Consider the following 26317-nt stretch of genomic DNA (forward strand, 5'->3'; position numbering starts at 1 on the left):
TGTGTTTCTGTCCCCTCGTGCTGTCCAACTGTAAACTGCAACCCTATAAATCCAGCATTTTCGCAGCAACAGTATCAAGAGCTGCTGATCACTACAGTTCCATTTTAAAAAACAGATCCCAGAAACCACCGCTGAGGAGTTTTCCATTATTATACTCTAACTACATACTTTGCCAAATCTTTTTTTCCTCCTATTTTTGGGGGGGGGGGGAGAGCGAGCGAGCGAGAATCCGATCATGTGAGTGTGCAGTTAGGCAAACATTTTTAATCTGCTACCACAATAGGGTTGCTCCACCAGATACGCAAATAGTTACTCACTAGTGACCTCCTTACAACTTTTCGGTTTGCTATTGGTTACATTCCACACACACACAACCACACACCCTCTTTCTGTTTTTATATGATTTGCTGTGTTTTGTTATCTTATTTGCTTTCCAAGGGAGAAAATGCAGCAGGAAAGCTGCATTTCTTGCCCACTATCAGGTTTCCAAATAACTGACACACACATTACTGGCCCAGCTTTGAACAGATGTTCGAAGTGAACTTTGAAAAGTTAAGAGATCCTCTCCAAGCCGAGCAGGGCAGTCGAGAGTTTGGAGGGGCCGGGTAACCGCCCCCCCGCCTCCGCGCGCGCGCGCGCACGCACGCGCTCCACTCCCGTCTACTGTACTTGTCAAAAACATTTCAAGGGGACCTGCGGGAGCGGCGATTGGCTGCGTCCCGCGTCAATCAGCGACGTTGCCAGGCAACGAGGAAACCGCTCTGCTCCCCGTATACTGGGCAATTGGGAGCTCGCATACCTTCACTGCCGGTCAGATGTCATAAACCTTTTATTGGCCGCACCGCGGCGAGCCTTAAAAACACATCAATAAAAGCCCGCCGTCCCCCCAACTTCTCCAGGGCCCAAGGAGGGTTTCCTAGAGAGCCTGGGTAAGGAGGGGTCGGGCCTCGGGGGTCTCGGGAGACGCTCACTGCCGGTGCCAACACCGCACAGTTTGGGGGGAGGGGGCATCTTTGTTAGGAGCCTGTTTCTCATCTTGGGGTCTCCCCTAGAGCGGCACCCCCTCCCCCGGCCCGGAACGGCGGGGATCCCGTCCTCCGCGGACAATACCAACTCTGCTCCTTTCGGGCGTCTTTTGGAAACCGAGGCACCGGGAAACAGCCCGCACGTCGGGGCAGGAAACTCTTCGGACCGGGCAACTTCCCCGCTCGAGGGCTGCCATCTCTCCGCCCGGCCGGGCCCCCTAGCCTGAGCCCTCCCCCCAGGAACTGCGGAGTCCCTCGTCTGCCGTGAGCGGCGAGGTCGCCTCCAAGACGGCCTCGGACGAGCGCCCCCGCCCCGAGTCACCCCAACCCCACCGGGGCGCCAGCGGGAGCCGGGAGCAAACTCACCTGGCCGGAGCGGGGAGCGGGGGCGCGGGGACGCCGCAGCCCTTCAGCGCGAGCCCACAAAGTTTCGCGGGCGCCCAGCGGGCATCGCTTGGTGGCCCGGCTAAGGACGCGCGGGCGCGGCGCGGCGAGCCCGGGGCGGCGGGCGGCGGGGGGCGGCCGCGGGCGCGGGCGGCAGGGGCGCGGGGGTCGCGGCGCGGCATGGGACCTGCGGCGTCCGCCGGGCGCGCCGCGCGTCCTCCCGCCGGCCCCGCCGCTCTCCCCGCCCCGTCCCGCCTCCCGCTCGCCTCCGCCGCGGCGCGTCGGGCCGGGGCGCGCCGAGCGGCGAGAAATTGTTTCCACTGCAAACAAAAAAAGGCGACACATGACCAGGCAGGAGGAGGGGAAGCGCGGGGAGGGAGGGGCGCGGAGGGGAGGGACAGAGCGGAGGGGGCGGAGGGAGCCGGAGAGAGGGAAAACGTGGGCCGGGCCGCCGGCAGCCCGGGGTGCGGACCCGCCGGGGCGGCCCCTGTCCGCGCGCCCCTCGCCGCGATCTACCCCGCGCGCGGTGCCCGAGCGCTTTCCGTGGGACGCAGCCAGGGCCCGGGCCGGCCTGGGCCGCGCGGACTCGCCTCCCGCCGCGCCGCGGGGCGGGGGTGACCGGCGCGGGCCTCAGCGACCCGGGGCGGCCGCGACCGTGGGCGGCGGGGCTGGCGGGCGGCGCGCGGCCTGCCCCTTCCCCAGGCTCCGGCCACGCGGGCGGGCCAGAGCTGTGCCGCTGGCAACGTGTCGCCGGAACGCTCCTACCCCATCCGCATGCCTTACAAGGCTCGAAAGTAAAAATAAAAAGAATTACGATGCGGGGGAGGCTTGCGAGGGGGAGAAGAGATTCCACTTCTCCCCAACTACGGCGTCCTGGCGGGGCTCCCAGGCCGGTCCCCAGCCCTCCTCCAGCGCCCACCTTGAGCCCCGGGAGGAAAGGCACAAAGGCACCGCAGCCCCCCGCCCCGCTGGCCGCTCCTCCTGTCGTCTGCCGGCGCGTGTCTGCGGAGGGAGGGAGGGTGGCCATTACAGACAACCGAGCAAGAGGCCCGTCCTAGAGGCCACGCGGGTAGGTAGGGCCTCTGGGTGGGTGGGGGAGGCTCAGCGCCGCGACCGACTTAGAAACCTCGAGAGAAACCCGGCCTTATCGCCTTCACATTTTGAGTTCTCGGGAACCCGACAGACAATTAGCAGGGCCACCCAGCGACCGGCGGCGCAGCCACCACTCCTAGTCTTTAGGCTCCTCCAAGGAAGGGCCACCCACTGCTAAAGCTGCCTTGGGAGAGGATGAGAGGAGAGTCCAACAGGACACCCTGGTGGTGACACAAATAAAAATAGGATTGCACCCCGCTTGCACGGAGCCAAATCTGTAGGTTCCTCCACAGAAGAGAAGCCCAACACCCCCTACCTGAACCCACCTGGGCCTGTGGACCGGCCATTTTGAGCTGATAACTGCAGAAACACCAGTGGTCCCCCTCAGAAAGCCCTCTAGTTTGCAGCACCTCGTAATGGAGCCAAAAGGGGAGAAAAACCCCACAGGGCTCCTGAATTTTTTTCCCCCCAAAAAATAAACCCCAATTGATTTGGGAGTCATTCCTTTTAACAAAGCTTCCAAGAGGGGGGGTGGCAGGTCTTCAAAAACACTCACCCCAAGCGTTATTACTTACCCGTGGTCTGGCAAATCCCACCCAGGAGATGACTCTAAGGTGGAGGCCCAGGGGTGGCTGGCGTTCATCCAGCCCCACCCTTCTTAATTACTGAGCACTTGACACGACCTACCCAAACTTACTAAGCGAAAGGTGTAAGGTGAGAGAAACAGATAGCTCTGAAGCCTCACAGAGGTACTGGTGACATCAGCGATTAGACATCAGTCAAGTGTAGGTGGCACCCTCCTTCCACATATCTGTTGAGGGACTGAATCTCTCATCAAAGCAACCAAGGCCAGAGACCTTTGTCCAAGCCACCCAGAGAGGAAGAAATACTCCCCTGCCCTCCTCCCCACCCATCACCATCTCCCAACTCTCCCCATGGCCAAGGACACTCACACACGGTACCTAGAAATTTCTTTACAGTGAGACAAATGGCGTGTTGATTTTCACTCCAGTCCTTTCTTTGTCCTCGGAGTTCAAGCACACAGAATAGGTCATTCTTGAAATTCTCCGTGTGAGCTGTTTAGCTTCCAGTGTCCAAACCAGCCATGTAGGTGAACAACACCTTTAAAACAGGCACGCCTTGGGCCAGGAGAAGCCCTGAGTAGAGGGTGGAGTATGGTGAGGTAAGCTGTCTTTTATGAGCCTGCCTCTCTTTCCTTCTGCGTGTTTTCAGTTTCTTCTCTTCTCAAACATACAGACCTTCTCTAATTATGACGGGGTTACATCCCAGGAAGCCCATCATCCTAAACTGAAAATATCCAGGAGTCAAAAATGCATTTCATACATTTCATACGCCTAACCCACCGACCATCACAACTCAGCCTAGCCCACCTTTAACGTGCATAGAACACGTACATTAACCTGCAATTGCAAATTGCAAAATCACCGAACATACATGTTGGATGTTAACTTACCGACTACTGTCCTGCAAGTGGAAAACAGAAGTTGTATGGGTACAGAATGGCTGCAGCCGTGCCGGGTGTTGGCCTGGTGATCCCATGGCTGCCTGGGAGCTGAGGCTTGCTGAAGCTGCCTGGCCTCCGGAGAGGGGATCGGACAGGATATCACTAACTCACGGAAAGATCTGAATTCCAAACTTGAAGTCTGGTGTCTACCAAATATGTATCGCTTTTCACACCGTCATAAAGTCAAAAAATCGTATGTCGAACTATCATACGTCAGGGACCATCCGGATTCCTTAATCCCTCTCTCCCACTTACCCTGGGAGAGGCGGCAGGAGGCATCAGCCTGACGAGGCAGTGGGGGGCCAGCACTGCCTGACACGGAGAGCGACCTACACGCATCTACCTACCTGTCAGTCTGAACTAGGGGAATCCATTCGCACATTTGTTGAAAGCCAGAGCAAGGTTTGGTGCAGCTCCTTACCACCTTTAAATTCCACAGAACCACAGCTCTGCAACAGATGCTCCCTGATCAAAGAGCGCAGGGGCCAAAGTCTTTGGGACAACTCCATGTTCAATACCCTTCCTGAACATTCAGAAGTTCCCTTGCCCCTGAGAAGTCTCCAAAAAGCCATTTTTTACAAACATGTTCAACAGCAGAATCCTGCGTGTGCCCTGGAACTCACTTTGGGCAACACTTACATCCTGGCTGGGGAGCGGCTGGGATGATTCCACAGCCCCTTCCAGGCCTGGGCCAGAGGCACATGTGTGTCTGCAGTGGGAAGACCTGGCCTCCCACCTAGCCAGTCCCCAGTCAGTGTGGAACCTTGGGTTCCTCCCGTGTGCAGAGGAGTGCCTCTCCCCTTGATGATTTCTGCCATCTTCTCCAACATGCTTCTCTGCCCTGCACCATGGAAGCCCCTCTCCCCATATCTGGTTCTTTGGCTAACATGATTACTTACAGAATAGTTCAGTGTAGAGCCTCCCAGCCCCCATGATGCAGTAACAGCTGAAGAGATGAGCAATGAGAGGCCACTGCAGGTGGGAGGGCTGGGGACCTTCGTGTATGAGAAGCAACCTGAGGCCGGCCTGCAAGCATGGTCTCCTGGATCCTTCAGGCTGACTCCCGTGAAGAGGACACGTGAGTGGGAACCCAGGTCAGCCCGGGGCAGGCAGCACAGCTGGGCTTCTCAGAACTGGGGAGTCATGTGGCAGTCTCTCCCTCCCCTTCCCTCTGAGACCACCCTGTCTTTCCCGCTTCCATCTACACATCTCCTCCCTACAGGTTGGCACTCTCTGCTCACTTAGGACCACCTGTGGCTGCCAACACCAAGGCCACAATTTCTGACTCTCCATACCCACCACCTTCAGACTGCCTCTGCCTTCCGTGCCATGGTCTACATTCTCAGGGAAATAAACCGATTGGCCTAACCTGACTTAGATGCCTTTTCCTTTCTGCCAGTTCCCTCCTGTCCGCTGAGGCTAGGCGCATGAAGGAACCATCAGGCACACCAGGACTGGGGATGACTTTAGAAGAAGGATATCTAATGACAACGGGTTGGTGTATGACCTGTAGAAATGGGGAAGTCATGATATAGACCTGAGCTTTTCTATTAGGGACACCAGGGAAGCCATACCTAATGGATCAGATTCTTCTAGAATGGGTCCCAGGCATGCACATTTTGAGAAGGCACTACAGGAAGAGCTCATGTTCCAGGTAGGAGAAATGAATGGCACAAGAGAATTTATCAAATGTGGCTTGATCATATTAGAAGATGCACTGGTTCCTCAAACAAATATTGACTACCTACCAAGTACATATAGCATTTTGTTAGGTGCCAGAGAGAAATGGGTTTTGTTCCTTACGGAGCATGCGTGTTAGTGGGTAAGAATGGAAACATAATATGACCAAACTCTTTAATGCTAAGGTGAGCAGTTTATAGGCACTAACGCAAAGGGCAAGAGGAACTCATTGAGTATTTCTGAGTGCGGAAGTTATACTATCAGAAATAGGCTTTAAAAGCCTGGCTTGGAACTAGTAGATAAGTCCCGGAAACCTCATACACAGTTCAGTGATTATTAGCGAGAAAACTGTATTATAAACATCTAAATGGAGTGACTAGATTTTAATTGTTCTCAACACTGGAAGAAATGATAATAAAGTGACACCAGAGAGATGTTAGTGAACACAACAGGGGCAATCGTGGTCTACTATCAAATATATATTGTGTACACCTTGCACTCACACACAATATTGTATGTCAAATGTATCTCAGTTTTTTAAAAAAGAAGGATTGTGGAGGTGCATGGGGGACTCAGTTGGTTAAGCATCTGACTCCTGGTTTTGGCTCAGGTCAGGACAGGGTGGTGAGATCGAGCCCTACGTGGGGCTCTTTGAAGAACACAGAGTCCACTTCAGAGTCCCTCCTTCTGCCCCTCCCTGCCCCCCCCACACTCATTCTCTCTCTCTCTGTCTCTGTCTAATAAATAAATAATTAAAAATAAAAAAAAATAGAAGAATGGTATTGTGGTTTCAAGATGAGTTTTGGGGGAAGAAAGAAAAAAAATGAAAAAACCCAAAGTTAGTAGAACTACTAAGAAAGCAAGGCCATTATCCATATAAAAGGGAACAAGGACTTTTTTTGAATGGCATTTAAAAAAATTATAAAATATGCTAAGATATCAAAATAGTGATGCCCTCTGAGCAGCAGAGTTATGGGGTAAATTTTTTGGCCTGCTTCTTTCACATGTGTCTATTATATTCCAATTTTTTTTCTTTTTTAAAGATTTTATTTATTTATTTGGCAGACAGAGATCACAAGTAGGCAGAGAGGCAGGCAGAGAGAGAGGAGGAAGCAGACTCCCTGCTGAGCAGAGAGCCCAATGCGGGACTCAATCCCAGGACCCTGGGATCATGACCTGAGCCGAAGGCAGAGGCTTTAACCCACTGAGCCACCCAGGCGCCCCAATATATTCCAAATTTTTGACCATAAGCACCATTACACTGCATTACAGCAGTGGTTCTCAGCCCTGACTGTGCACCAAAATGACCTGTATTAAAATTGCTGGCCCCCACCCCCAGAGTTTGTGATTCAAAAGATTGGGGCTGTGGCCTGATAATTTACATCTCTAACAAGCTCCCAGGGACTCTGCTGCTGCTGGGTGAGGGACCACACTTTGAGACCCAAGGACTACAGAACAGTCAGCGAGACTGGAAAAAATGAATGTCTGAAAGCCTTCAAAGGAAAAACCAAGAGAGATTGTCAAGTATGAGAAAAGAAGGGATGATTATGATCAAAGAAAACCCCTGAATCACCAGTTGGACTAAGTGTCTTTGAGATAATATATAAGAATGCTGTTGGTAAAGGTAGAAAAGCTGCTCCCTTCCCTTGAGTGCAGAAGGAGGAAAGACCCAGCATCACGTCTGGAAGGGCCTTCACTCTTGGAGACTTTTAAGGTTTGCTCCGGCATCTTGGCCCTTGCCTGCCATCCTCTCTTGGTTTTCCCCTTGTGCATTCTTGGTGTTTACATGACAGGTTCTGAAGGGTGTAGCCTGGGAAAAGGCTTCTTCATATTTCTCCAGTAGGGAACAGAGCCAGGAGGCTTCTTTGAAGAGGGAAGGAGGCATGTGTGATAAGGGAAAAGACAGTCAAATGGGTGAAGTGAAGCTCACTCCCTCAGGTGCTCTCACCAAACCCCAGCTTCTCAAGTCTCCTGCTGGAGGCAACATGGAGACCCAGAACCTGTCAGCTCCTCTTTGAGAAGAAACACAAGTGTGAGGGAATCATCCAGAATCCAGATTTAGTCAATGCCTTCAGTTGACAAGTATTTATGAAGCATCTAGTTGCTCCATGCCCAGGACTGTGTGGAGGGGACCAGGAAGGAACCTGGAGAAACAGAAGGGGCAGCTCTTGCCCTCAAGGACCCAGGAGACTTGGGGAGAATTTACGAAGTGACTACAGATAAAACACACACACACACACACACACACACACACACACAGAGAGCAAAATACCTTAGCCGGAGGAGGTGTAGCCTGATGGCTAGCAGAACATCTGGGACCAGGTTCCTGGTGTCCCTTAAACACTTACTAGCTGGGTAACCTTAATCAATGTGCTTAACTTCTTTCTCTCCACCTAGTTTCCTCATCTTGAGAAAACGTGGGTAAGGAGGTAGAATGCTAGCAAGGCCCTCTCATAGGGTTCTGATGAAGATCAAATGAATTAGTATTAAAACTCATATAATACTGCCCTGGCACTTAGCACCACTTTTGTTAAGTAAATAAATTAAAAGGAAAATATGGACATAGTTGACTGCATACCAATTTAAAATTTGTGTGTAGGGCCAAGGTCCTATAAATCAAGCAGAAAGATAGATTTAAAAATGAGGAAGTGGGGCACCTGGGTGGCTCAGTGGGTTAAGCCTTTACCTTTGGCTCAGGTCATGATCTCAGGGTCCTGGGATCGGGCCCCACATCGGGCTTTCTGCTCAGCGGGGAGCCTGTGTCCCCCCCCCACCGCCTGCCTCTCTCCCTACTTGTGATCTTTCTCTCTCTGTCAAATAAATAAAATCTTTTTTAAAAAATGAAGTATTTGCCATACGTAGGTAAAGGGGTTAATATTTTAAATTTAGAACACTAACAACTCAATGAAAGGGGAAAACAAAAAAAAAGTATCTCCCTAATGAGAAAAGGGGGAAATTCACCAAGAGAAAGAAAAATGACTATACCCACCTCATATACCCACCTGGTTAAAAAACAAGTAATGTAAATTCAAACAATTCAAACAATTATGATACCTCATTTCATCTACCAGATTGACACAGGCTGAAAAGGACAAACCATGTCACTGTTGTCCGGGATTCGGGAAGAAGTTGACTTGGTACAGCTGTTCAAGGACAACTTCAGTGAACCCAGCCACACACCCTAATTTTCCAACTTCTAGGAATTTATCCTAGGGAGGTTCTCTCACAAGACCATTAACTTGCCCAGCAGACTGACTACCCCCATGATCCAGTGACCCGCTGAGCTCCCCACAGTTACCCAGTGCCTGACACACACACAGGATACTCAGTCAGTACTTACTGGAAACGTGCACCAGAATATGCAACATTGTATCTAGGAGGGTTTGCTGGGACACTGTTTCAAATCACGAAAACTCAGGGGGTGCCTGGGTGGCTCAGTTGTTAACCGTCTGCCTTCAGCTCAGGTCACGATCCCAGGGTCCTGGGATCAAGTCCCGCATTGGGCTCCCTGCTCAGCGGGAAGCCTACTTCTCCCTCTCCCACTCCCCCTGCTTGTATTCCCTCTCTCACTGTGTCTCTCTCTGTATAAATAAATAAAATCTTTAAAGAAATAATAATAAAATCACAAAAACTCGGAAATTGCTTCAATGAGAGGCTGCAGGCATATTATGTGCTGTGGCCCACCCTGGCCCCATGCTCCCTTTGTTCCCTCCCATTTGGATTTTCTGGTCATTTTCAGTGAAGCCCTCCTTATTCAGAATCATTTTCACGTTCTCCTATCCTAGATATGTGAATCGATTTGCAAACATTTCATAAAGAAAGAGTGTGGGGGGAAAATAAACGCATTGGAGAAGCAAGTTTAAGAATCTTGTGATCTTTTCAATCAGAAGGAACAAAATGATTCCTTTCTGAAAAGGCTGGTGCTCTGAGCAAACAGGAGAATCGCATAGTATAACACACATTGTACCTTGTGTTATGGTGTCTACTGACTGGTTGTAAGAAGGCTTTCAATTGATAGGTTTTTAGTATCAAACTCTTCTACAAACTCCTACACAGGTCCAAAGACAAGGTAAAATACTCTTGAATTAAGAATTTGTGGGGGAGGGTGAAGATTTACTCTCTCTTTCCAGATTGATCTATAACAATTTGCTCTTATAAAAGACCAGATGTGGTTATATCTTAGTATATATTTTTTTTCAAATCTGATAGAAAAATCTGTGCCCAGCTGAGGCACTCCATGTGGCCAGAATTACTTCTGCTTCTCCCGCCTTCCGAGGGGTACTCTGGGCAGTCAGAAGCCTGCTCTAGAAAAGGCAGAGTTCTGAGCTCCCGGACCCCATTTATCTATAGTGGATTGTCATTCCTTGGGGAAGTTATGTTCTATGAAGTCTCCACAAACAAGGAATTAGCAAACATTGAACTACTGCTCCCAGGGGAAACACCGAGTCAGGTTCCTTCGAGGCTGCTGGTGACAGCATTTTTGTTAACTGATGAATATATAACCAAGTTTTACTGTATTTCCACCTAAAGATACCTTATTTAATATATACCATTGATTCCTTGACACTGAACTCACGGCCAGCAGTTCTGTAACTCATGTCTGAACGAAGATTCTCTAACAAGGCTTCTGTATATTCTCCACAAGGCAGTCAGCCTTCGTGCGCTCAGCAACACAGAACACTTCACACTAGGACTGGGTGCCATTTATTTTATTTTATTTTATTAAGATTTTATTTATTTATTTATTTATTTGACAGAGAGAGACACAGAAAGAAAGGGAACACAAGCAGGGGGAGTGGAAGAGGGAGAAGCAGGCTTCCCGCTGATCAAGGAGCCTGATGCGGGGCTCGATCTCAGGACACTGGGATCATGACTTGAGCCGAAGGCAGACGCTTAACGGCTGAGCCACCCAGGTGCTCCTTTATTTACTTTTTAAGATTTTGTTTATTTGAGGGGCGCCTGGGTAGCTCAGTGGGTTAGCCTTTGCCTTGGGCTCAGGTCGTGATCTCAGGGTCCTGGGATCAAGCCCTGCATCGGGCTCTCTGCTCAGCGGGGAGCCTGCTTCCCCCTCTCTCTGCCTGCCTCTGTGCCTACTTGTGATCTCTCCCTATCAAATCAATGAATAAAATCTTTAAAAAAAAAGCTTTAAAGATTTTGTTTATTTGAAAAGGAGAGGACGAGAGAGACAGAGAGAGAGTGCATACTCAGCAGGAGGAGGGAGAAGCAGACTCTCCGCTAAGCAGGGAGCCTGACTCGGGGCTTGATCTCAGGACCCTGGGATCACGACCTGAGCTGAAGGCAGATGCTTAACCAACAGAGCCACCCAGGTGCCCCATGGGTGCCATTTTAAACAGGAAAATCACCAACAAAAAAGCACAAAAAGCAGAGTACAGAACAGACCACAGGACGGACACTTGTTTATGGTATGAGAACTGAAACTTGTTTGTACCAGAACGTCGCTCTGTTAGATGTAAGCTGGGAATGGGTGCATTAGGCAATTCAAATTTTTGGCCACTCTGCACATGTCGACAAATGGCCCTAAAAGCTCCACGAGTATTTATTAATTGGGGGGTTACAAATAATTTTTAGTAAGTACATGAATCTGCAACTATGGAATACAAGAATAATGGCTGACCGGATTTAACACTTACACTGTACTTACTCGGTGCCAGACCACATCCTTAGGCTTGGCAAATATTCACTCATTTCGGCCTCACAGTGACCATGGGAGGAGGGTACTATTATTATGCCCCATTATATATGAGGAACCTGAGGCACAGAGAGGTTTAGCCACCTGCCTAAGGACACACAGCTCATAAGTGATGGGGCTGGGATTTGAACCCCTACGCCTTGGCTCCAGAGTTTGGAGCCGTGTTCCAGGTAGGAACCAAGAGGAGCTTCAGATCAACCCAGAGTATCTGAATTCTTCTTGGAGAACCCCTGGAGGTCAAGGACACGAAGGACAGGAGTGGTGGAGTTCAAGAGAGGAAAAACCATGAGCAGCAAATAAGGGAGAAGGAAGAAAAAAGGGACTTTTAACCTGAATGAAAAGGCACCACTTACAAAGAGCCAAAGTTCAGCTTCTATGTCATAATCAATATGGCATGGTGTACCTTTGTAATAAAAAATAAATCAACTAGATACTGAGCATCAAACAAATTGTAAGTGCCTTGAGAGGCAAGGACCCTGCCTTCTACTTCTCTTCTGCTCATAGCATGTGGCTCAGCGGTAATCAAAAATATCGATCGCTTAAGTGAAAAAAAAATGCTTCTTTTTATTGCTCTCTCAAGCTGGTATCTAATAACTACACAGATTAGTCAAAGAAAAGTAGCATCATCAACCTTCTCCTCCTCCAAAGTTCTGAAGAGCTCTTATTGTTTTCCTCTGTTCACCGAGTACACCAAGTACCACGGTCTCGTGGGTTTCAGTTGCTAAGTCTGCCAAAGTGTGAACCATGCCAAGAAGGAACTTCTCTCGTTTTACTTTTGCAGAAGGATGTGAAAGAGGACAATCAATTCTTCTCTTGAAGAGTGTCTTTTTGAAACAAAAGTAAAAATTGCAAATTCAACGGTGTCTCTGGGAAACATTACATAGATTAAGATATTGCCAATATTATTTCCCTGCTGTACAAAATTCCTTTTGGGGGATTAGCAACTTTTCAATTTACTACGATTGCCAAAGCTGAAGTCCTCTATCAGACAGTGCAGTTCACTGACACTCTCTGCTTTGAAACCCCCACTCCTTCCCCAAATAACCTCTCATGTGCCTTTAATATTTTTGATTCAGGGGCAAGCAAAACGTGCCCGTAAATTGTGAGGCACGAGTGCGTGCTGAGCGCTCAGCTTCATGAGGGGTGGGGGCTGAGAAGGAGGCCACGTGGACCGCTGTCTTTCTAGAGGTGCACCAGTAACACCTAATTCCCCCAAGCCCAAAGGCACGTGACTGTCACTGGCTTCAAAGATCTGGCCCCCCAAACAACCAGGCATCCTTTTTAAGTTGGCGTTTCTTCCAGAGAGGAATACTGAGCATCTTTCCTACATGCCTCACACCGTGCTAGGCCAGCTGTCTAACAATATGGATCCCGGAAGGGGGTGCTACCGCCCACGTTGGTGATGGCAGCCATTAGTGCCTGTTGCTCATAGCAAACGTCAAAGAGCCCGCAGTACAGAGGTCCAGGCCATTGGCTGAGCCACCCGGGCAGGCTTCCATGCCCCTTGAGTGCCAGCAGAGGCTACCCGAGGACCAAGGTGGGCATGCCATACCGTCCTGGACTTCCGGACGGAGTCCAGTCCCAGGGAGTGGACGTCAGAGCTCTCCGGAGGCTGCCCAGGCCAGGTTCAAAGGGAGGGATGAACCTCATCACATCCGTTCCAAAGAAATCCCACCTGCCACTGGCATGCCCAGGCTCGTCTTCCTCACATACCAGCCTCCCAGGCAAGTCTCCAAAAGCACGGTACGCAGGCAGCTGCAACAGTTTGCTTTCTCTCAATGCTTTGGACCAGGAAGACGCGGAGCTGAGGAAGAAGGCACGGTCAACCCCCATGATCTGGACCCCCCAGTTGGCTGTGATCCTGAAAGGTCATCTTATCTACCCCTCTGCAGGAAAAACATGGTTTTCCTTGGCCCTGGAAATCTGGCCTGGCAGATTTTCTGAAGTAAGTCTCTTCATCTACACCCATCCCCATCATATTGACGTTCAGGACTGTCAAAATGTAAACCCTGGAGGGCAGACGTGGAACCATCCTTCATGCTCTACACTCCAGCCACAGTCCCCTGGCCCGAAATGCCTGCCACCATGTGAGCGCTGGCTCAGCCCCTGCACAAGGACTCCCCAGCTTACTGCCCCTGAATAACTTGAATATCAAACCGAGCACAAAGAGAATAATACACAGCAGTTGCTGGAAAAAGCTCTCTCCATCTACTTCATTCTCTGTGGCAGACGCAACTGAAAGATTTTTTTTTTTAAATCCATGAAAAACTTCTCATTTAAGCTGGGGGTGCAAAAGGCATCTGAAATGTGAGAGTCCCCAGACCAGCCTGGGGATAGAAAGGAAAGGTTTCAATGAAATACAAAAGCAACGCAGACCTGAAGGGGAGCAAGCTGCCCGACGACAAGGCAGCCAACTGCCAAACTGTCATTCTGCTCAGCGGCTGAACAGAAGGCTCGAGTAATGACAACCACAAAACTCATTTAAAGTCTGAAAAGGTGACTAATGAGCTCATTCATGCTGGCTATAAATTATTCACTACAACACGGATTCCACTCAAGACAAACACTAAAGTAAACTTTAAACATTGCCAGCCTCTGAAGTCGAACGAGTTAGGTCTGCAAAACTTTTCCCAGTGACAGGGCTACTCATCTCTCCCGTGTCTATTGTCACATTCATTCTTCTGTTTACTTTTTTTTACTGCCTTTAATCAAGTTTAAGCAGACACAGCTGGTACACATTTATTTCTCTGTTGAGTCTTTTTTTTTTTCCATTAGTTATTATGAGCAATCATGATGTTCTAAAAATAGCAGCAAATTATATTCTCTAGAAATTGAAGGCTGACCTTAAAATGAAGCCCAGGTCTTCGGAAAGAATATTCATACGCACATTTGGGTGAGTGACAGCCCCGCACAAAGGCGAAACACAAGTGCAGAGCATTTTCCACTCTTTGAGAGGTTTTTCAATTTGCTTCCAAATTTCCTTTGGCTCTGGTGGAAAAGGGTTGGTTGCTTCAAAACCCTACAACAGAGAACCTGCTTCCAGGGTTCACGTTTTGGCGAAGAGTTTCATGAACACTCACCATCTTAACAAAATCAAAGTTCTCAAAAAAATATATATATATGTATATAATATAATAAATAAAAATAATAAAAAATTTAAAAATTTAAAAAATCAAAGTTCTCATGGAGCCTTGTCGTAATGGACAAACCCGGCGACAGATATGCCGAAAACCCACCATGTTGCTGAGGGCTCCCCTCTGCTCAGTTTCCTGTTTAATATTAAAGAAAGAATTGCAACTCTTCTGTTTTTCTAGACCGCACTCTTTGCTACTCCTGTCACTCTGGAAAGCATTATGACTGCAGAGAAGGAGTCTCCTGTTTTTCAAACCTTTTTTTCATCTCAGTGGCTATTTCCAAGACAGAGGCAGAGTGAAGAGTTTCAGACCTGCCCTAGTAGATCTTTTAAAAATAGTCCCCAAATAAGTACTTACATTAGCTCTTGGTCAGATCGCGGAACATTCTGTATTTTTAAACTGCTTTGAATACTTTGAAAAGGAGCCACAGAAAAGCCACAGAAAACGCTCATATTCAAATCCCTCCAGATGGAGGTTCTGACTAACCAAAAGTGAAAGCACAGAGGTCTGAGGCCGAGTTGTACCCTGTGCACACCTCGAGATTACAGGGGAAAAAAAAAAAAATGAATGGTCCGGGGCTTGGGGAATCTTGCATAACGTATGAGAAATAATGCACAGAAGGCAAATTGAGACAAGGGCTTTAACTTCAACCCCAGACTGGGCCAAGCTCCGTCTCCATTTTAGGAAAATCTTTCACACTGTTTTCACAGTTTCTTGCACATGAACTAAAGGCTTGTCCAGCCATTTCTGTCGTCTGAAATGCAAAGCAATTTTTCTTTTAAGTAGAAAAAGAGGAGTCCTGCAATATTTATAGCAAAGTACTTTGCCACCTACCGACGCAATCTGGTTGGTCTTCACATGTTTGGCATGATTTTTTAATCCACGTTTCTGTATCTACTCAGAAGCCAGGTCCTCGGTGCAAGAGTTCCTGCAGTGTTGCTCTGGGGTTGTTTTGTTGTTGTTGTTTTAATCAAACACGTGCAAAACTCCAATTCCAACCAAAGAAATGGAAAAACCTAAAATGGCATCCTAGGGGAGGCTCGGCTGTTCTATATCCCTCCATGAACTCAATTCCTGTCAGCTCTCTGTGCAAAGGTGTGGACAAAATATTGCTTGGAAATCTAGCCACATGTTGGTAACATGTCTGCCAGACGGAGCTTGCCTCTCCTTCATGGGTGGGAAACGTGGCTGGTTCCCAGCTGCCACACACACACACACACACACACACACACACACACACACACGGAGGGACGGGATGGCCGTAGTCTCTATCTTCCCCGGAGGGAGGACCAAAGGTAATGTTAATTCTGCCTGCGGATGTTCAAGGCACCTGCCCAGCGACAGCCAAAACAATGAACACCAACTACCAATTACGGCAACCCTAAGAATGATAAAACATACATAGTGCCCAAAGCTCCCCCGTGCGTCCTACTCGCTTGGAGCTTTGCCAGCATTATTTATTTCTTCCTTCCACTCACCGTTACGAGGGACGGAGGCGCGGTCATCCTCTTACAGATGAGGACACTGAGCTGAAAGAAATTAAGGCATTTGCCAGCGGTGCTTGTTGAGGTGAGCTGGAAAGGCGAGTCCCCACGCCTTTGGGGCCCATAGAGCACACTCCCCGCACCGCTGCGTTCTCTAACCTCTTCATCCTCTCCATGCCTAATTTCCAAGATCACAGAAATGTACCTTGCTGTTTGCAATCTACCTCCTGGGCTTCTCCGTCAGAGACTTTTTGGGGATTGTTTGATCTGGGTTTTGCATAGCATTTTGCATAATGGGCCACTAACCATGACGCCCCCTCCTCTCCACGCCCAGGTGCAGCTCCTGACGCTTGCAGAGAACATGGACACCATTCATGGAACAGACAAGCATATCTACGAATTCCAAAATACCCAGGGCAATCGTCGTACACCAGCACTGCGCTCCTATCTGAATCGGAAAGCACAACGATTATGAAAACAACAACAACAACAAATAACCCACAACAGTGACAGCTCCAGGGGCCAGGACTGAAACTCCAAGTCTGTCCCCACCTCCCATTTGGGTGGACCCTCAGAAGGAACAAGCTGCTACGAAGGGGCCCGTTACACAACTCAAAGAACAATCTACCCTCCCCCAGGCCAACAAATGAAACTTTCTCCAATTGCTACAACCCCTGGGATGGAGCTCTGGTAGTTTCACTTCCAGCTAACGCCTCCATTTCACCAGAAACCATTTTTGAACTGTGTCTTTTGCCCTTTGCACACTGAGTTAGCTAGTTATTGCCTGCCAGTTTAGAAACACGACTGACCACCACACCAAAACTATCTTCCAAAAGCTAAAGTACAGAGAAGTATATCGAGGCACAGACCAACCTTTGCCAACTCTATAAATACATTCCAAAATCAGCAAGTCGCCATGAAAATCTACTGACTGTACTACCAATCACATTAACCTTTTCCCACAGATCCTGGACAGCAAGGTGAGACACCCTTCGGAGGCACCCCTGTGCCCTACAGGTGCTTGGAATCTTCACACAGTCCTGGGCACTGGCAAAGTGGAGGAAACGGGCTCCCGCAGCTCACTCCCGTCTCCAGCACCTGCAGCATCTTCACGTTTGGGTACCAAGGCAGAGGGGTTCATTCTGTCATGAACCACCTCCATATGCTTCCTTGAAAGCTCAGCTGGTGCCACAACTGGACTCCCGTCTCAAGGCTATAGCCAAAGGCTTTGGAAGAAGTGGATGAAAGAGAAAGTTGAGGTCTGTGGTTTCAGCTATCCACAAGGATCTGATTCCACTGCCATTTAAAGTCCCTCTGGCTTCTGCCAATAGCAGCTCCCTCTGGATCCGAATTCAACCTCTCAGCTTCCTTGTGATGCCAGCATCATAGCAAAGCCTCCAATGCTTATGCTAAGCCCTGCCCAGACCTTCCCGGATCTCCTGCGAATGAACCATCAACTTGCATTTGGTACGCAGATACGCTTCCTAAGTCAGAGGCTTCCTAAGTCAGAGCAGGTTTCATCAGCCATGTTCCAGGGCTCCTCCCTCACATCCTCCATGGCTCATTTTTCTAGATCAAAATCTGCAACTCATGAGTAGGAAGTAAGTCACTTAAGGCTGACTGCCCTGACTTATCATTTAATCTACACACAGCTATTTATTTACTAATTACATTCTGGGCCTGACAGCACTGGCCAGAAAAGATTTGTTTATTCATTACCAAAACCAATTAATGTAAACAGAAAATAAAATCTTAAAGGTTACTCTTGGGAAGGACTTTACTAATGGTGTCGTATGAGCCCCTAATTAAATGAGGCAAATGAAGCCCGAAGAAGCAAAGGGATTTAGGGCACATGGGTAGCTTCCTTGCCACTGTTTAACGGCACCCCAAAATTCCAGCCCTGTGGTGTGAGTGGGACTGACCCCGTGGTAGGCTTCCACAGCGAAGGATGGGCATTAAAGAAAGAATGGGCAGGTCCAGCTAGGGGCCACTGCACAGGCCACTACACAACCTCTGTCATGCAGACACTCGAAATGGCTCTTCTGTCATTTGCAACTAAAAGCTTCCCAACAGATAACCGTGCAGAGTCAGTGGCAATGCCAATTTCTTGACTCCCCATACACAGATATTTCTGCCACAGGAGAGTCTTTAACATAGCAGAATAGAAAACCATATTTTGACAAATTCAGGGGCTGAACCTGGTAAGAATCAAAAGATTTGGAGGAAATACAGGAAACTAAAGACCGTCATTGTGCTCTTTAAACATATGGCTTCATGTGTAACTGTGGCTATATTAATAAAATATTACTGATGACTGAAGAATCCATGAATGGAGATTAACTGTAGAGAATTCATGGTTAATGAGGGAAGACCATTCTTTTTTTAAATATAGTATGTATGTATGTATGTATGTATGTATGTATGTATTTTTGAGCGAGAACAAGCCCTGGAAGGTGGGTGGGCAAAGACGGAGAGAGAAAGAATCTCAAGCAGGCTCCATGTCCCGTGCAGAGCCCGACATGGGGCTTGATCCCAGGACCCCAAGATCATGACCTGAGCTGAAATTATGAGTCAATTAACCAACTGAGCGACACAGGCACCCTGAGGACTGTTCTATTTATAACTTGAGACAAAACCTAACTCCCACTGCAGTCTCAGAGTTGGACCTAAAGCTGGGCTCATCCCTACCTCCCGGAGAGACAATGTCCCAACTTTATATTTCCAAGTGCCCAGCTCCAAATCAGGTGCCAATGGAGGGGTGATGCAGGTCTCGACAGCTAAGTCTACTGAGTAGTTACTAGATGAAGACACCGTACTGTGTCTTATCTGCTTTATGTCACTGAATGCTCCCCAGCGATCCACGTGAGGTAGACTGATCAGAGTAGACAATTAACATTTGTTAATGATACGGAAGGAGTGACCATCAGGCACACGTAACTCTTGTAAGATTAAATTTATCGTCAATGAGAACACATTCTTTAGTAATCTTAAAACTATAAAATTAAAAAGATGAGTATCAATAGACATAATAATCAGACAGGATCCAGTTAACATTCATAGAGAAGGAGAATTTGCTACCAGATCCTGGGGCTTAAAACATCCACACCCCTCACTCACGTGGCCCCTTCCGTGGGCCTGGGAAGGACCCCAGCCACGTGTGGAATGAGCACCTTCAGTATTTAAGCTTAGTCATCACACAGAAACACTTAAATGTCCTGAAGCCCTATGGCTCATATATGAAAAAAACCCTGAGAAAGGTTCCCCGACATCTGACAATAATCCGAAAGATTTACATGACATTACCAATAACTGCTTGTGTAGCAAACAAGCTTTTTCTCCTAAGCCATCAAGAATGGAAAACAAGCCCCAACCAACCATGCTAGAGGAATGAATGAATTATCTTGCTGTTCTCTTGAGGGAAAATGGCATTCTAAAATCACTGTCATAGGAAGAAGTGGTCAAAGAGCACACAGCCCAAAAAAATGTAGGAAAAGAAAGTAACGCAGACATATGTGAAATAGCTAATTAATAATAATATTTGTGTTATTTTCTGGATTTTGTGGTGTTTGGGATGTCTGCTTTTAAATACATATATGTTATTTTCTTTCATCATGTGAAATAAATGTTCATTCATAAACCTGGTTTTATGTTTGCAATTTTACATTATTTTACATTTTTTCTTGGAGATGGCTACCAAATTGAATAGGCCTCTGGCGAGACGGGCCTGCATCCACTCCCCGTGAGCCTGCTATGAGTCAGGTCACTGTGGCCAGCTGACTTTCCCAACGGCACTCAATGCCTCCTCAAAGTCGGCTAGGGGCTCTGTGAGGCAGGTGCTGTTATCCCATTTTACAGATGAGGGATCTGGGCCTCAAGCAGGTGAGAATGACCTACCAAATGACCCACCGCTGAGAAGCGGCAAACTGAACCCAGTTGTCTGATCCACAGGGCATCTAGCCAGGTGCCAAACTACCTTGCTACTCCTGCTTCTTGGCCTGCCCACCCCCACTAAGAAAGGAAAGGGCTATCCTTCTGTGACCCAGGAGTGCCTTCCTGGTCTCTGGCTGCTGCACAGCTCCCCGGCAGGGCTGGGGAAGGAGGGGCTACCTCACGCCCATGGAGCAGATGGAGCCCTATTTCAGTTCCTGGCAGAGCAGAGGTTTTAATCTTTGTCAGTGGACCACAGTGGAACTCTACAATGGGTCACCTTGGGGACACAACCTCTTGGTCAGTGACCAGTCGTCTCCTTTGATGGCATTTATGGTTCAGGGGATGCTCATTAGGCTGTAGCAAGACTGGTATGGTGACACTGGGTCCGCGTCTATACCTCAGTGAGAGCTGAAAGCTGCGGGCCGGAGGGGGGGACCCAAGGGGAGGAGAGGGAGCCGTCTGACCACAGAAAAGGAAGCCCAGACCTGAGTACAAAGGCACATCTGCAGCCTCAGCTCCCCTTCCTCCCCAACCCCAGGGCATTAATCCTCAGGGTCCCATCCCAGCCTCCAATCTCCTCTCCCCATCAATTTAGAAGGAACTCGTCATTTGCATAATGCTTCCTGGGGGACAAAGTCCTCACTGACTCAGTTTTCCTTCTGTAGAACCTGATCCCTCCTGTGAGGCCCTGCTCCCCAACTACCTGAACCCCTTGTGTCAGTCCTCCCTGGACTCAGTACAGGAAGGACCCGCTATGTTTCTTTCCCACTCATTCTCTGTTCAAAATGATGACCCTGGGGGGCCCCGGCTTGCTCAGTCGGTGGAGTGTGCAACTCTTGATCCTGGGGTCAGGCATCCGAGCCCCGCGTTGGGTGTAGAGATTACTTAAAAAAAAAAGATGAAACTATAAGGCAGTGTGTGCTTTAACTTCTTGGGGCAATGAGGAGCCCAGGGGACCAGTGGAACACAAGACCTTGGACTTCACCTTTAAAATAGTGTTACTGGTCATTATCATCATCGGTGCTTAACTCTCAGGGTCTCCACTCTGCCCTATTCCCCCCAACAGCTAGAATAGAAAGGGCCATCCTTCTGTAAGATTGGGGTAGACGTACACAAAATCCCAGAGAGAGAGAGAAACCCACTTCCCAGCCTCAGAGTGAATTGTGCTAATGAATGGAAAGAACTAAAGTGCCCTCCTGAAAGGGAGGGAGCAGTCAAAGTGGGCAGAGGGGCAGACCACTGGAGGAGCCTGCACATTCCTCAAAGGTGAGGCCTCTTCCAAGACCCACTCTGCACCCTGGCAGCATGAACCCTGGAGTCTCAGTAACAATGGGAGCTAGTTACTTGGTGGGGGTAGGTCCCCCGATGTGGCCAGCTGACTTTCCCAACGGCACTCAATGAAATCACCCCATCTTCCCTTCTGATTCCCAAGCTCACCAAACCCCTTCAGTAGTATCTCTCACTGTCGATTAATACACAAGCCTGGGGTGCCTGGGTGGCTCAGTTGATCTAAGTGATGCCTTCGGCTCAGGTCATGATCCCAGGGTCCTGGGATCAAGCCTGGCAACCGGCTCCCAGCTCAATGGGTAGTCTGCTTCTCCCTCTCCATCAGCCTTCCCCCTGCTTGTGCTAGCTCTCTCACTCGCTCTCAAATAAATCAATAAAATGTTTTATTTTATTTTTTAAAAGATTTTATTTATTTATTCACAAGAGACAGAGAGAGAGAGAGGCAGAGGGAGAAGCAGGCTCCCCCCATGAGCAGGGAGCCCAGAGAACGACTCAATCCCAGGACCCCGGGACCACGACCTGAGCAAAGGCAGACGCTTAACCATCTGAGTCACCCAGGAACCCATAAATAAAATATTTCTTAAAAAATAATCCAAGAGCCTTCTGATTTGCTCCACCTGTCCCGCGAGCTCAGTTAACCCGTACACTCTAGGAAAACAGGTGTGCTCCCCAGGGCTGAAGACAGTTCACGAAAGTGACATCACACAGGGGCTCTCCTTCATTTGGCCCCATACTCCTGGCAGCCACCAGGCCCTCCTGGAACACCACTATCTTCTGTACAAGCCACACCGGCAGAGTCCTACCCAACAGAGAGCAAGTGTGAGAAATCTTTGTGGAGTAAGGACGGCATGACAGACTTGTCAGTCCGCTCTGGGAAGGGACAGATCCATTACAAGTACTTCTGACTGTGGCAACGTCCACTTCAAAGATTTGGTAGCACAGACACTGACATTAGAACAATACAGAGAATACAGAAAAGATTAGCATGGCCCCCGGTTCAAGGATGAAGTATTCCATATTTGTATGTTAACTAACTGGAATTAAAATAAAAACAAACCAACTAAGTAAATAAAAGACAGAGGCAGGCGGAGTACCAGGGAGGATGTGGGCGAGTCATCTCACCTCGGAGTGCCTTCCTGTCCTCACCTGTGAAATGGGGATAGAACACTGCCGACCTCCCAGGGCTGACCGAGGATGAAATAATTGGCATATGTAAAGCACCCCACAGACACGCAGGGCACTGGCTAAATCCCTGCAAGGTTTACTATTATTATGCAGAAAATAAAGAGAATTATAATAGAAGGAGAGGTGAGGGCCAACTTAAAGAAAGATTTCCTCACGATTTACATTAACTGCCTAAAACCGGGGTGTTTTCTCCCAAGCATAAAGATTTAAACATTTCCTCCTTTTTTTTCTTTGTAGTTTAAGGATCAAGTGGCCACTGAAATTCTTCTATACTTGGGGCGAGGAAGGCAAAGTGCGGACTCACTATGCCCTGCACTTGAAACTCGTGTAACGGGGTGTGCTAACTATACTTCAGAAAAAAAATTCTTTAAAGAAACTATTGAAATTCTTTCCTGGAATTAATTAGGATTTTCTGCTATTTTCCACAATGCCTTGAAGACTGTGGAAAAACGTGTGTGTGTGTGTGTGTGTGTGTTCTTGGTTCTGGATCTCATGCTGTCTCTGTTGAAAAAAAGGGCAAAGAGTCCTCCCCCTCAGAACGGCAGAACCAAAATAAGTACTGTTTGTCGGGGTGGGGGGGCTGCCTTGGGAGTATGTGCGTGTTCTTAGGATGGAGTCACAGGGGTAAGCTGAACACACAGTTATTTTTTAGGCTTTTTCCCCCCAAAACCTACCTGTTCCTTTCAGGAGAAAGGTTATCAGTCATTCCTAGGAACAATTCCCTACAACGCTCTTTCCCTCCACGCAGATGAAGCGCTCCACCCTGCCACCAATTAAAAACTGTGGATGATAATAGGACCGGGTAGCTCACTGTAACACATTTGTCGTAACTATGACTTTTCTTGGGGTCCACATTCAGATGTGAGAAATGGGACAGCCTGTGGATTACAGGTGTAAATTTTGGGCATAAGGGAATACTTGGATGGGGAGATCCCCCTTGGCTGGTTAGTTAAGGGGGTTATGTACCCCAAATGCTGAGAGTGTCCCTAGTACATTCTCCTTGAGACCAACACCCGTGTTCAAGGAATGGCCAGTTGTCTACTGCTCATTAGGCACATAGTCTATTGCTTGAACATCCACAACTTCCCAAATTATCCTAAGCAGCCAGCCTTCCCAGCCATGGCCATAAGTCACACATTAGCCTCTACACAATGGCGGGGCCTGCTCAGAATTCAAACCGAAAAGTTCTTATGCCTAAACTTGACTTTCCAGCTTGATATGAGGAACAGAGAGAGGAGAACCTTCTACAGTAGGGGGTCAGCAAACTAGCACCTGCAGGCCAAATCCAGGCCACTGTCGTTTTTGTAAATAAAATATTATTGGCACACAGCCACACCCCTTAGGTTACACAGTTCTCGTGGCTGCTTTCCCATCCCAAGACCAGAGCTGAGCAGTTGCAACAGAAACCACATAGCCTGCAGAGTCTAAAATATTTACTATCCGGCCCTTTAGAGAAAAAAAGAGAGGATGACAAAAGCCACCAGAATATTTACAGAAGTTCCTGATGGCCTATGACTCATGGTTTAAATGGAACAGTGGCCCTAATAAGTTAGCAGAAGGAAATGTGGGTTCAAGTATCGGTTCTACCAACAGGCTCAGCTTTGTGAGGTCATACAAGTATTTTCACCTCTGGCTTCCATTTCATTCATATAATAGGATTAGTCATGGGTGGCAAGTGCATGACAAATAATTAGCTAATACCCCCAACATATGCATTTTGAACACACGACAAGAAGAATTACTGTTTGTTTTCTGAAGGGTGAGAGGTCATGTCTTGGTGCAGCAGTATTCTGTGGTTAGCAGTTCAGCTGGGTGCTTCTGGAACCCCATGATATGCAATGCACGGAGCTGGTCTAGTGCCATGGGGCATGTGGCTCAAACGGCAGATAGTAAGTGATAGGGTAGCCCAGGTCAGTCCCGGGCTGGGAGAGTCAAGGAAGGTTTACTCGTTTTCTTAAAAAAGGAAAATTTGAGTAGTGCCCAAAAGAAAGGGTAGGACTTCAGAAAAAGGAAAAGGGAAGGGAGAACTTCCTTCTTGGTTCTTTCCCCCACTGAGCAGTAAAGTGCATACTCAAAGCGAGAAAGGTCAAGGGCATATTCAGAGAACCATGCAAGAGACAGATTCACATGAGCAAGAAGATCACCCACGGGAACAACTGGGAAGATGGCTGGAAAGGTAAAGTTGAAGACACATTAAGAAGGAAGGTGAGTTCAAAACCCACAAGTTTGTATTTTACGCTAGATGACGGGGAGCAACTGAGCGTTCTAGGTAACACAGGAGACAGTAACATGAAAGCAGTATTTTAGAAACATTCATCTGGCCATGGTATATAAAACGAATCAGAAGACTGAACTACAGAGGAACTGAAATTGAAACACAGGAAATAGTTCTATCATACTGATGGAAACATTGTTTCAATGGGGAAGAGAAACAATTCTTTATCCTCATTTTAATTTAGTTTCCCATCGGTGTGTCCCTGATAATCTCCTGTATGTCTCAAAAATATTTTTAAATACCTACTAAATAAGCAAAACTGGAACAGGCAAGGAAAAGAGTTCAGGAAGAACAGTCAAGACAACAAAGGTCAGGTCCTGATACAAGGGTCTCACTCACTCTTTTGTGAGATGTAGGTGTATGAGGAATAATAGTCGGCCTTTGATTTCAAATCACAAGCAGGAGGAAAGTTCATTATAGTTATCATGAGGGAAGTTATATTTGCTCTGTGTGTGTGTGTATGTGTGTGTGTGAAAACCCAATTTCCTCATTCACGGTCCCCCAGAAAAGGCAGCTAAGAATAGCCAGCTCTGCGTCCGGTTTCATCAGAAATAAGATTGTGCCTGTTCTAGGCCTCTGCCTTCCTCAGGCTGCCAGCCTTCTGTCACTTGCCCTCCCACATGGCCCTGGCTTCAGACACCTGTGTGGATGGTGACAGGAGAGTCAGCTTCTTGGAGGGGGGGAGGCGGAACAGAGAAGTTAGAGACACTGCTTCAGAAAAGGTAGAGTGGGGGCTGGAGTCCCAGGCTTTTCTACCTGAGTGACCTGCTCAGGTTAGCTGCTTTCTGTTGAAGGTCCCCACCTATAAGATGGGGGATATGAGTAACCCACTTCAGGGAGTGCCAGGAGCCTCGGCTAGGAAAATGTCTGCAAAATGCTTTGCACCCCATACCTGGCACCAGAGAGGGCTCAATCAATGGAGCTGCTGTCATCTGTTTTCTTGGGGTGCTGTGACATTTGGCTGGGATAACCCAAGTCAATTTTTATTTGCTAGGTGAGAGGCATTTCCTTAATTTAATTACCATATGCCCAATACACAAACTCTTTTCCCCCGTGGAGTACATCACCAGAGGCCTAGAGGACCAGAGCCCCAGAGATGGAAACTGCCCGGGGAATGGGGCCTCAGCAGCCAGGCTGCAGTCCCACCTCCCAGGAAGGCTCCCAGCCCCACAGCACAATCCCCCCGTGTCCTCGTGTACTCGGAAGAGACAAGGACTTGGGATCTGAGAACCCTGGTGGGGAGGCTTCCAAGGCTTCTCCCCCCAGGCCGTTCACGAGCGTCTCTGACTCACTCAAGGGCTCACCATGAATTGAAGGAAGAGTTGGATCTACATCCCAGGTCTGCTCACTTCTTGTCCAACCTCAAAGTCACATAAAAAAAAAAAATTATAAAAATAATAATGGTCACTGTGGAAAACTTGGAAACTAGAGAGGAATTAAAAGGGAAAAAAATATATGGATATAAGCCCATTGTCCAAAGCTTCTAGCCTCTGTTAATTAAGGCTGCCTTCCAGGTCTTTCTAGTCATACGATGAAAGTGAGGACACACTGTAAATACACTTTGTGCCCTGTTGTTGTTATTGTTGTTGCTGCTTTTCTTTTTCCA

General features: G+C 48.2%; 1 protein-coding gene across 7 annotated transcripts in view; it reads right to left on the reverse strand.

Moving 5' to 3' along the window:
• Positions 1-26317, reverse strand: part of FOXN3 (forkhead box N3) — a 287806-nt gene that overhangs the window by 217474 nt on the left and 44015 nt on the right. The window contains exon 1 of one of the 7 annotated variants that reach the window (XM_032878605.1): positions 16029-16210. The exons of 3 other annotated variants lie outside the window; for them this stretch is intronic. The gene's annotated coding sequence lies outside the window, so the exon portion shown is untranslated. Of the gene's footprint in view, positions 1-1391; positions 1550-4925; positions 4949-14907; positions 15034-16028; positions 16211-26317 lie in introns of those variants that run through there. 3 more of the 7 variants (XM_032878604.1, XM_032878607.1, XM_032878603.1) reach the window with 3 other exon arrangements.

This window comes from Lontra canadensis, unplaced genomic scaffold (genome assembly GCF_010015895.1).
Source record: "Lontra canadensis isolate GAN:19392208 unplaced genomic scaffold, GSC_riverotter_1.0 scaffold64, whole genome shotgun sequence".
NCBI lineage: Eukaryota > Metazoa > Chordata > Mammalia > Carnivora > Mustelidae > Lontra > Lontra canadensis.